Here is a 12,500-nt window from a genome sequence, read left to right on the forward strand (position 1 = left end):
TGTGTGTGTGTGTGTGACAGTGTGTGTGTGTGTGTGTGTGTGTGACAGTGTGTGTGTGTGTGTGTGTGTGTGTGTGTGTGTGTGTGTCTGACACTGTGTGTGTGTGTGTGTGTGTGTGTGTGTGTGTATGTGTGTGTCTGACACTGTGTGTGTGTGTGTGTCTGACACTGTGTGTGTGTGTGTGTGTGTGTGTGTGTGTGTGTGTGTGTGTGTCAGTGTGACAGTGTGTGTGTGTGTGTGTGTGACACTGTGTGACACTGTGTGTGTGTGTGTGTGTGTGTGTGTGTGTGACAGTGTGTGTGTGTGTGTGTGTGTGTGTGTGTGTGTGTCACTGTGTGTGTGTGTGACACTGTGTGTGTGTGTGTGTGTGTGTGTGTGTGTGTGTGTGTGTGTGTGTGTGTGTGTGTGTGTGTGACACTGTGTGTGTGTGTGACACTGTGTGTGTGTGTGACACTGTGTGTGTGTGTGTGTGTGTGTGTGTGTGTGTGTGTGTGTGTGTGTGTGTGTGTGTGTGTGTGTGTGTGTGACACTGTGTGTGTGTGTGTGTGTGTGTGTGTGTGTGTGTGTGTGTGTGTGACAATGTGTGTGTGTGTGTGTGTGTGTGTGACAGTGTGAGTGTGTGTGTGTGTCACTGTGTGTCACTGTGTGTGTGTGGGGGGGGGGGGGTCACTGTGTGTGTGGGGGGGGGTCACTGTGTGTGTGTGGGGGGGGGGGTCACTGTGTGTGTGTGGGGGGGGGGACACTGTGTGTGTGTGGGGGGGGGGACACTGTGTGTGTGTGGGGGGGGGGGACACTGTGTGTGTGTGTGTGTGTGTGTGTGTGTGTGTGTGTCAGACACTGTAGGGTGGGGACCGGAGCTGCGCATGGGGGGGAGGAGCGGAGACAGAGGGGGAACCGAGAAACATATAGGGGGAGTGGAGAGGAGGGACCCGGAAATTTTAATTTTAAGCAACCCCCCCCTCCTCCTGTCCACCGTCTCCCCCCCCCCTCCTCCTGTCCACCGTCTCCCCCCCCTCCTCCTGTCCACCGTCTCCCCCCCCTCCTCCTGTCCACCGTCTCCCCCCCTCCTCCTGTCCACCGTCTCCCCCCCTCCTCCTGTCCACCGTCTCCCCCCCCCTCCTCCTGTCCACCGTCTCCCCCCCCTCCTCCTGTCCACTGCCCCCCCCTCCTATCCACTGTGCCCCCCCTCCTGTCCACTGCGCCCCCCCTCCTGTCCACTGCGCCCCCCCTCCTGTCCACTGCGCCCCTCCTCCTGTCCACTGTGTCCCCCCCTCCTGTCCACTGTGTCCCCCCCTCCTGTCCACTGTGCCCCCCCCTCCTGTCCACTGTGCCCCCCCTCTGTCCACTGTGCCCCCCTTCTGTCCACTGTGTCCCCCCCTCTGTCCACTGTGTCCCCCCCTCTGTCCACTGTGTCCCCCCTCCTGTCCACTGTGTCCCCCCTCCTGTCCACTGTGTCCCCCCTCCTGTCCACTGTGTCCCCCCTCCTGTCCACTGTGTCCCCCCTCCTGTCCACTGTGTCCCCCCTCCTGTCCACTGTGTCCCCCCTCCTGTCCACTGTGTCCCCCCTCCTGTCCACTGTGTCCCCCCCTCCTGTCCACTGTGTCCCCCCCCTCCTTTCCACTGTGTCCCCCCTCCTGTCCACTGTGTCCCCCCCCCTCCTGTCCACTGTGTCCCCCCCTCCTGTCCACTGTGTCCCCCCCCTCCTGTCCACTGTGTCCCCCCTCCTGTCCACTGTGTCCCCCCTCCTGTCCACTGTGCCCCCCTCCTGTCCACTGTGCCCCCCTCCTGTCCACTGTGCCCGCCCTCCTGTCCACTGTGTTCCCCTCCTGTTCCACTGTGCCCCCCCTCCTGTCCACTGTGACCCCCCCTCCTGTCCACTGTGCCCCCCCTCCTGTCCACTGTGCCCCCCCTCCTGTCCACTGTGTTCCCCCTCCTGTCCACTGTGCCCCCCCCCCTCCTGTCCACTGTGTGTCCCCCCCTCTCCACTGTGTCCCCCCCCTCTCCACTGTGTCCCCCCCTCCTGTCCACTGTGCCCCCCCCTCCTGTCCACTGTGCCCCCCCCCTCCTGTCCACTGTGCCCCCCCTCCTGTCCACTGTGCCCCCCCTCCTGTCCACTGTGTTCCCCCTCCTGTCTACTGTGCCCCCCCCTCCTGTCCACTGTGTGTCCCCCCCTGTCCACTGTGTCCCCCCCCTCTCCACTGTGTCCCCCCCTCCTGTCCACTGTGCCCCCCCCTCCTGTCCACTGTGCCCCCCCTCCTGTCCACTGTGCCCCCCCTCCTGTCCACTGTGTTCCCCCTCCTGTCTACTGTGCCCCCCCCCCTCCTGTCCACTGTGTGTCCCCCCCTCTCCACTGTGTCCCCCCCCTCTCCACTGTGTCCCCCCCTCCTGTCCACTGTGCCCCCCCCTCCTGTCCACTGTGTCCCCCCCCTGTCCACTGTGTCCCCCCCCTGTCCACTGTGTCCCCCCCTCCTGTCCACTGTCCAAATGATTTCAAAATGTATTAATGCATCAGAGCTAACAATTGTTAGCTCTGATGCATTAATACATTTGAAATCATTTGATTCCACTCCAATTTGTGTGCCTCTTCCTTTCTCCTGTCTTGCTATTACTTTGGATCCAGCTTTGGGACGCCAGGATCAACAGAAGGTGAGCACCAAATGTAAACCCCTTGAAAAACTTTTTCTTTAAAAGCAGTGGTGTGCCACCAATAATCTCCTTTGTATCGCTGTTACAAACCCAACAACATGTGGGATTATAAAATAAAACGCCAAACCGCATTAACCCCTGAAGTAACAGATGGATTAAACTACACAATATCATCATGTGCACGCAGACACACACACACACACACACACTAAGAACATATACATGCACACACACTAAGAACATATACATACACAGACACACACACTAAGAACATATACATGCACGCTGACACAAATACACACACACTAAGAACATATACATGCACGCAGACACACACACACACTAAGAACATATACATGCACACAGACACACACACACACTAAGAACATATACATGCACACAGACACACACACTAAGAACATATACATGCACACAGACACACACACTAAGAACATATACATGCATGCAGACACACACACTAAGAACATATACATGCACGCTGACACAAACACACACACACAGAACATATACATGCATGCAGACACACACACACACACTAAGAACATATACATGCACACAGACACACACACTAAGAACATATACATGCATGCAGACACACACACTAAGAACATATACATGCACGCTGACACAAACACACACACACAGAACATATACATGCATGCAGACACACACACACACACTAAGAACATATACATGCACACAGACACACACACTAAGAACATATACATGCATGCAGACACACACACTAAGAACATATACATGCACGCTGACACAAACACACACACACAGAACATATACATGCATGCAGACACACACACACACTAAGAACATATACATGCCCGCAGACACACACACACACACACACACACAGAACATATACATGCATACAGACACACACACACACACTAAGAACATATACATGCATGCAGACACACACACACTAAGAATATATAAAAATACATATAATCTATATCAAAAATATTAAAGAAAAAACAATATGTAATTTAAAAATATATAATATAAAAAAGGGACAGTAAAAACATTGCGTCATCATGTGAGAAATGCATTAATGTCAAATTCTACCTTTAATCCAAGAGGTTTCAAAGTCTTTAATTGATGTATCCAGAGGCTTTCCTTTTGCCTCCACGCCAATGTCTGGGGACAAAATCTCTTCCAATGAATTTGAGACCTCCTGGGTCTGATTCAGGATCATTTTTGAATATGTAGGGAGACATTATGTGACTCAAAACCCTTCCTGATTTTCCTCACATGCTCTCAAATCCTAGTTTTCAGTGTTCTTGTTGTGCGGCCCACATACTGCAGACCGCAAGGACACGCTAAGGTACACCACAAAATCAGGGTGGCAGTTAATCATACTTGAAATGGCAAAAACCTCGCCTGTTTGTTCTGAGGAGAACAAGCTGTGCAGGCTACACAGGTACTGTATGGGACCCTAAAGGTTTCGTTTCTAGCCACATGGCTTGTTATTTCCGTCCCCCAAAAAGGAATTCCCTTGCTCAGTTCTGAAAGCGCATGGGGCTAATTTGCCTTTTAAATTTGGGGCTTTGGTAAAAACTATTTGAGGTCTATCCAGTAAGAACATATACATGCACGCAGACACACACACACACACACACGCACACACACGCAGACACACGCAGACACACGCAGACACACACACACACACACACACACAGAACATATACATGCACGCAGACACACACACACACACACACACAGAACATATACATGCACGCAGACACACACACACACACACACACAGAACATATACATGCACGCAGACACACACACACATGCACGCAGACACACACACACACACGCACGCAGACACACACACACATACACACAGAACATATACATGCACGCAGACACACACACACACACACACACACACACACAGAACATATACATGCACGCAGACACACACACACAGAACATACACATGCACGCAGACACACACACACAGAACATACACATGCACGCAGACACACACACACAGAACATACACATGCACGCAGACACACACACTAAGAACATACATGCACGCAAACACACACACAGAACATATACATGCACGCAGACACACACACTAAGAACATACATGCACGCAAACACACACGCTAAGAACATACACACGCTAAGAACATATACATGCACTCAGACACACACGCTAAGAACATATACATGCACGCAGACACACACGCTATGAATATATACATGAACGCAGACACACGCGCAATGAATATATACATGCACGCAGACACACACGCAATGAATATATACATGCACGCAGACACACGCAATGAATATATAAATGCACGCAGACACACGCAATGAATATTTACATGCACGCAGACACACACGCAATGAACATATACATGCACACAGACACACACTAAGAACTCATACATGCACACAGACACACACACTAAGAACATATGCATGCACGCACACACGGTAAGAACATATACATACACGCAGACACACACACGCTAAGAACATATACATGCACGCAGACACACACATGGTATGAATATATACATGCATGCAGACACACACGCTATGAATTTATACATGCACGCAGACACACGCTATTAATATATACATGCACGCAGACACACACTAAGAACATATACATGCACACAGACACACACATGCACATAGACACACACACTAAGAACATATACATGCACACACACACACACACTAAGAACATATACATGCATGCAGACACACACTAAGAACGTATACATGCACACAGACACACACATACGTACTAAGAATATATATGTACATATACAGACACCAAGAGTACATGCACACACTAAGAATGTATACACACACACACACACACACACACACTAAGAATGTATACATACACACGCGGACACACGGAGAATATATACATACATAGGGACCAGAGCCAGACCCCAGAGAGATACTGCAAAATGGTCACGCTATACACATTAATATCCATGTATATAGATAGATCTTTAGGGTTCAAAGTTCATCTTCACTGAAGTTTCCATTTAAGGGGTTAATTGTGCATGTTCTGTGAAACTGCAGAGACAGGAATTATTCCCACAGTGCAAAAAGAAACATCTTTGCTGGGTACAAGTGGGAGTACACTACAGACAGCAGATAAACGGCCGACATTAATGAATATATCCTTTGTTATAACAGATGTTTCTTCCTACTAACAAGATATGAAAAGATTCAAATGAAAAGGTTAATTTGCAGGTCGGAAAAAGTCACGTAACGCTTTGCTTGAGTAATAATACTTCAGAGCAGGAGAGAAACATGTAACCAAAAAGACTGCTCTATGACTAGAACCCAACCATCTTCCTCCTGCCGAGGACTAGAACCCAACCATCTTCCTCCTGCCGAGGACTAGAACCCAACCATCTTCCTCCTGCCGAGGACTAGAACCCAACCGTCTTCTTCCTGCCGAGGACTAGAACCCAACCGTCTTCTTCCTGCCGAGAACTAGAACCCAACCGTCTTCTTCCTGCCGAGGACTAGAACCCAACCGTCTTCTTCCTGCCGAGGACTAGAACCCAACCGTCTTCTTCCTGCCGAGGACTAGAACCCAACCGTCTTCCTCCTGCCGAGGTCTAGAACCTAACCGTCTTCTTCCTGCCGAGGACTAGAACCCAACCGTCTTCTTCCTGCGAGGACTAGAACCCAACCGTCTTCTTCCTGCCGAGGACTAGAACCCAACCATCTTCTTCCTGCCGAGGACTAGACCCCAACCATCTTCTTCCTGCCGAGGACTAGACCCCAACCATCTTCTTCCTGCCGAGGACTAGACCCCAACCATCTTCTTCCTGCCGAGGACTAGACCCCAACCGTCTTCTTCCTGCCGAGGACTAGACCCCAACCGTCTTCTTCCTGCCGAGGACTAAACCCCAACCGTCTTCTTCCTGCCGAGGACTAGAACCCAACCGTCTTCTTCCTGCCGAGGACTAGAACCCAACCGTCTTCTTCCTGCCGAGGACTAGATCCCACCCGTCTTCTTCCTGCCGAGGACTAGAACCCACCTGTCTTCTTCCTGCCGAGGACTAGAACCTAACCGTCTTCTTCCTGCCGAGGACTAGAACCCAACCTTCTTCTTCCTGCTGAGGACTAGAACCTAACCGTCTTCTTCCTGCCGAGGACTAGAACCTAGCCATCTTCTTCCTGCCGAGGACTAGAACCCACCCGTCTTCTTCCTGCCGAGGACTAGAACCTAACCGTCTTCTTCCTTCCGAGGACTAGAACCCAACCGTCTTATTCCTGCTGAGGACTAGAACCCAACCGTCTTATTCCTGCTGAGGACTAGAACCCAACCGTCTTATTCCTGCTGAGGACTAGAACCTAACCGTCTTATTCCTGCTGAGGACTAGAACCTAACCGTCTTATTCCTGCTGAGGACTGCGCTTGGGATGGTAACCTGCCTCTAGAATAGACATAGTGGAAATGCAAGAAACCAGTGTCGGATTCTGTATTGTCACACGAGGATCTGATGGTATTTTCAGTGCTTACAAACCAGCACTGAATGTGAAGAACAAACAAATACATATATTTTCAATCCGCTTATAATCAATATATAAATGTCAGGTCTTCCTGTATAAGTATCAGAATCATGCTATAAGTATTAATAAATAAATATATATATATATATATATATATATATATATATATATATATATATATATATATATATATATACAACTGTATGCTCATTTGCATGTCTTAGGCAGGTCTGCAACCCCGCCTTTCCCCATTATCACCCAGCATACAGCACTTCCACTGCAGCAAGGAATTCTGGGAAATGACATGCAAATGAGCACACAGTGTCACTTTTTGCCTCAAAAACCATTTTTAACATGGTTCCCTATAGGCTTAAGCTTGCTGCATGGTCACAGCTTTGAGCACAGCCAGGGTATGTATGTATGTATATATATACAGTATATAGCTTTTCTCCCAATGGAGCACTTCACGACAGCATAGCGCAGGGTACGCAGCACATAGGAATGTTACAGACAGTCCCTGCCCAGGTGAGCTTACAATCTGTTTTTGGTGCCTGAGGTACAGGGGATAAAGTGACTTGCCCAAGGAGCCAGGTTCCCCTGAATCAGACTCAGTGTCATTGTTATCGGTGTCTTTACTCACTGAGCAGCTCCTTCTCCCAACTCTCAGGGTCACCCTATAGCTATCAAGACGTCTCTATAAGTCTCAGGGTCACCCTAAAGCTATCAAGACGTCTCAGAATCACCCTATAGATGTTGACATCCCTATAACCCTTAATGTCTCCCTTATTACACCCAGCATCTGTAATAGGGAGAGCAAAAAGCTCAATAAGTGAATCACACACATTTTATAAATGTCTAAATACATACGCACACATACACACATACATACATACATACATACATACACACACACACATACACACAGACATACACACATACACACACACACATACACATACACACAGACATACACATACATACATACACACACATACATATACACACATAGACATACACATACACACATACACACACACACACACATACACACATACACACATACACACATACATATACACACACATACATACACACACACACAAACACAGATACTCACATGTGCTTTGCTCTGAGATACTCTGCAGAACGTGCTGTGAGTTGTTCTGCAGGCTGTGCTGTCAGGTGCTCTGCAGGCAGTGAGCTGCTCTGCAGGCTGTGTTGTGAGATGCCCTGCAGGCTGTGTTGTGAGATGCTCTGCAGACGAGTTGCTCTGCAGGGGGTGAGATGCTCTGCAGCTCCTCATGCTGTCCCAGGCAGCGCAGAGCACATTGTTAAAACATCCCGCGGGTTTTAGTGGAGCGCAGACACTGAGTGTAGAGGGGAGGAAGTGCACAGTGTGTGGGAGGGAGGGATCCTTATGTGGGGGAGGGGAGAGCAGCCAGGGAGAGGTGAGGAAACAGATGTGTGGAGGAGAGGAGAAAGGGGGAAGAGGTGGGAGGAGGGAAGATAAAGAATGGGGGAGAGAGAGGGAGGAGATTGGGAGAGGATGGAGGGGGTTATGAGGAGAGGAGGGGGAGAGGGTAGGAGTGAGGGGGTGATGAGGGAGGGGGTTATGGGGAAGGAGATTGGGATAGGAGGGGGGAGATAGATGGGGAGAGGAGGGGGAGGGTTATGGGGAGATGGGAAGAGGAGAGGGAGGGGTTATGCGGAGATGGGGAGAGGAGGGGGAGATGGAGAGAGGAGGGAGGGGGTTATGGGGAGAGGAGGGAGGGGGTTATGGGGAGAGGAGGGAAGGGGTTATGAGCAGAGGAGGGGGGAGATTGGGAGAGGATGGAGGGGGTTATGGGGAAGGAGATAGATGGGGAGAGGAGGAGGGGGTTATGGGGAGAGGAGGGGGTGATAGATGGGGAGGGGAGGGGAGGGTTATGGGGAGGGGAGAGGAGAGGGAGGGGTTATGCGGAGATGGGGAGAGGAGGGTGGGGGTTATGGGGAAGGAGATGGGGAGAGGAGGGGGTTATGGGGAGAGGGGGAGGGTTATGGGGAGAGGAGTGGGAGATGGAGAGAGGATGGAGGGAGTTATGAGGAGAGGGGGGGATGAGGAAGGGGGGGAGGGTAGGAGAGAGGGGGTGATGAGGAGGGAGTTATGGGGAAGGAGATGGGGGTTAGGGGGTGGAGATAGATGGGGAGAGGAGGGGAGGGTTATGGGGAGATGGGGATAAGATTGGGAAAGGAGGGAGGGGGTTATGCGGAGATGGGGAGAGGAGGGAGGGGGTTATGGGGAGAGGAGGGGGTTATGGGGAGAGGAGGGGGGTGAGGAGGGTGGGGTTATGGGGAAGGAGATGGGGAGAGGAGGGGGTTATGGGGAGAGGAGGGGTTATGGGGAGAGGGGGAGGGTTATGGGGAGAGGATGGAGATGGGGAGAGGAGGGAGATGGGGATAGGAGGGAGGGGTTATGAGGAGAGGAGGGGGAGATGGAGAGAGGATGGAACAGGTTATGAGGAGAGGAAGGGGATAGAGGGGGGGATGAGGAAGGGGGGAGGGTAGGAGAGAGGTGGTGATGAGGAGGGAGTTATGGGGAAGGAGATGGGGAGAGGAGGGGAGGGTTATGGGGAGATGGGGATAAGATTGGGAGAGGAGGGAGGGGGTTATGCGGAAATGGGGAGAGGAGGAGGGAGGGGTTATGGGGAGAGGAGGGAGGGGGTTATGGGGAGAGGAGGGAGGGGGTTATGGGGAGAGGAGGGGGTGAGGAGGGTGAGGGTTATGGGGAGAGGAGGGAGGGTGTTATGGGGAGAGGAGGGGGGTGAGGAGAGTGGGGGTTATGGGGAAGGAGATGGGGAGAGGAGGGGGTTATGGGGAGAGGGGGAGGGTTATGGGGAGAGGAGGGAGATGGGGATAGGAAGGAGGGGTTATGAGGAGAGGAGGGGGAGATGGAGAGAGGATGGAGGGGGTCATGAGGAGAGGAAGGGGATAGAGGGGGGTGAGGAAGGGGGGAGGGTAGGAGAGAGGGGGTGATGAGGAGGGAGTTATGGGGGGAGATAGATGGGGAGAGGAGGGATGGTTATGGGGAGATGGGGAGAGGAGGGGGTTATGGGGAGAGGAGGGGGTGAGGAGGGTGGGGGTTATGGGGAAGGAGATGGGGAGAGGAGGGGGTTATGGGGAGAGGGGAGGAGATAGATGGGAAGAGGAGGGGGAGAGGAGGGAGGGGGTTATGAGGAGAGGAGGGGGTTATGGGGAAGGAGATGGGGAGCGGAGGGGGAGATAGATGGGGAAAGGAGGGAGGGGGTTATGGATAGATGGGGAGAGGAGGGGGAGTTGGGGGGAGGGGGTAGAAGAGGGGGTGATACAGGGAAGAGATGGAGGAGGGGGCAGAGGGTAGGAGAGTGGGTGATACGAGAAGAGGGGGAGGGTAGGAGAGAAGGGGTGATACGAGAGGGAGGGAGGAGAGGGTAGGAGAGAAGGGGTGATACAGAGGGGAGGGGGAGAGAAGGGGTGACATGGGGAGGGGAAAGGGGATTGAAGAGATAGGGGAGACAAGGGAGAGGGGGAGAGACAAGGGAGAGGGGACATGGAAAAGGGGGGACAGGAAAAGGAGGGAGGGGAGAGGGAGGAGAGGAGGGGTGATAGGGAGGACGGAGGAAAGAGCAGGGAGAGAGGGGGGGATGGGGAAGGGAGAGGGGGGGGGATGGGGAAGGGAGAGGGGGGGGATGGGCAAGGGAGAGGGAGGAGATGGGGGGAGATAGAAGGGAGGGGGTGAGAGGGGGGAGGGGGATGGAGCAGGGAGAGGAAGGGGAGAGGGTGGTGGGAGGAAGGGGTGGGGTTTAAAAGTGGGTGTGGCTTAATAGAAAAGTGGACAGGGTTTAAAAGTAGGTGGGGCTTAATAGAAAAGTGGGTGGGTTTTAATAGAAAAATGGGTGTGGTTTAAAAGTGGACGGGGCTTAATAGAAAAGTGGGTGGGGTTTAATAGAAAAGTGGACGTGGCGTAAAAGTGGGTGGGTTTTAATAGGAAAGTGGGTGGGGCTTAAAAGTGGGTGGGACTTAATAGAAAAGCGGGCAGGGCTTAATAGAAAAGTGGGCAGGTTTACTAGAAAAGTGGGTGTGGCTTCATAGAAAAGTGGGTGGGGCTTAATAGAAAACTGGGGCCTTGCTAGGGAAAGACATTGAGCCTGCTTTCCGGTTGCTTCCGGGGCATCCGGAGGGCACTCACCTGACATGTTGCAGAGGGTCCGATTTTTGTGGCTTTGTGTCTCCCAATGGGGTGTTCCATTTCATGTTTCCATTTTGAAATGTTTCGCTTGTTTTATTTGGCGTGGTCGTGGCGGGACGTGACCAGACGGCGTAGCGTCCTGCACTGGATGATTTTTGTCGGTATCCAAGGCCGGGTCAGGGGTTTGTGCAAGGTTGCTACTTGAGTTTTAGGAGTTGATGGAGTACTTCGGGTGGCATTGGATGAAGAGAAGGGGTCGGGCCCCATCACCTGTGTTTCTTATTGAGCATCGAGGTGGATACGATGAGTATGGAGTATAGGGAGATGGTGGAAATTGTGCGTCATTTTGTGGAACTTATGATGGCAACACTGGGGCAGTTTCAATCCTTGCTGGGACATTTTAATTTTGCTGGGCGGGTATTACCCACGTGGTGGTTTTTTTGTAGGGGATTGGCATACACCACGGCGGGGGTGAAAGAGGAACATCATTACATCAGGCTTTTGGAGAGCATCAGGAAGGATCTGCTGGTGTGGGATGACTGTTTTGAGGCGTAATAACGGCAGAACGTTAGCACATAGGGAGCCGGTAGAGAGTTAGGAAATTGATCTTCTCACCGACGTGGCGTGGTCAGTGGGCTTCTTTGTGGGGCGGTGGTATGCCGAGAGATGGCCAGTAGAATGGGGATAGTTAGGTCTACTGGGTAACCTGACATCGCTGGAATTGTTCCCTTTGCTGGTGGCAGTAGTACTATGGGGACGGAAGTTAGCCAACCCGGGAGGTAGTTTTCAGATTGAATAATATAGGGGCGAATGGGGTATCATCTTCGTCTACTCCGGTCGTGAGGCTGCTCAGGGCGATGGTGCTGTATTGCCTGGATTATAACATCTGGCTCAGGGCTATGTATGTGCCGGGAGTTGAGAACAAGGTGGCTGACCCGTTCTCTCACTTTCAGTTTGCAGACTTTTGGGACCTGGTTCCAGGAGCAGATCCGGTGGCGGAACCATGCCCAGTGTTCCTGTGGGTCTTGGCGTTGGAAGAGTGATGGAGCTGGTTCAAGTCTCCTTGGCCCAGGGTACATCAGCATTTATGTGTG

General features: G+C 51.8%; 1 protein-coding gene across 3 annotated transcripts in view; it reads right to left on the bottom strand.

The window, feature by feature from the left end:
- Positions 1–8,600, bottom strand: part of C18H15orf39 (chromosome 18 C15orf39 homolog) — a 49,822-nt gene extending 41,222 nt beyond the window's left edge. The window contains exon 1 of one of the 3 annotated variants that reach the window (XM_075575912.1): positions 8,320–8,599. The gene's annotated coding sequence lies outside the window, so the exon portion shown is untranslated. Of the gene's footprint in view, positions 1–3,750; positions 3,834–8,319 lie in introns of those variants that run through there. The other 2 variants (XM_075575913.1, XM_075575914.1) reach the window with 2 other exon arrangements.
- Positions 8,601–12,500: the final 3,900 nt, after the last annotated feature.

Source organism: Ascaphus truei, chromosome 18 (assembly GCF_040206685.1).
Source record: "Ascaphus truei isolate aAscTru1 chromosome 18, aAscTru1.hap1, whole genome shotgun sequence".
NCBI lineage: Eukaryota > Metazoa > Chordata > Amphibia > Anura > Ascaphidae > Ascaphus > Ascaphus truei.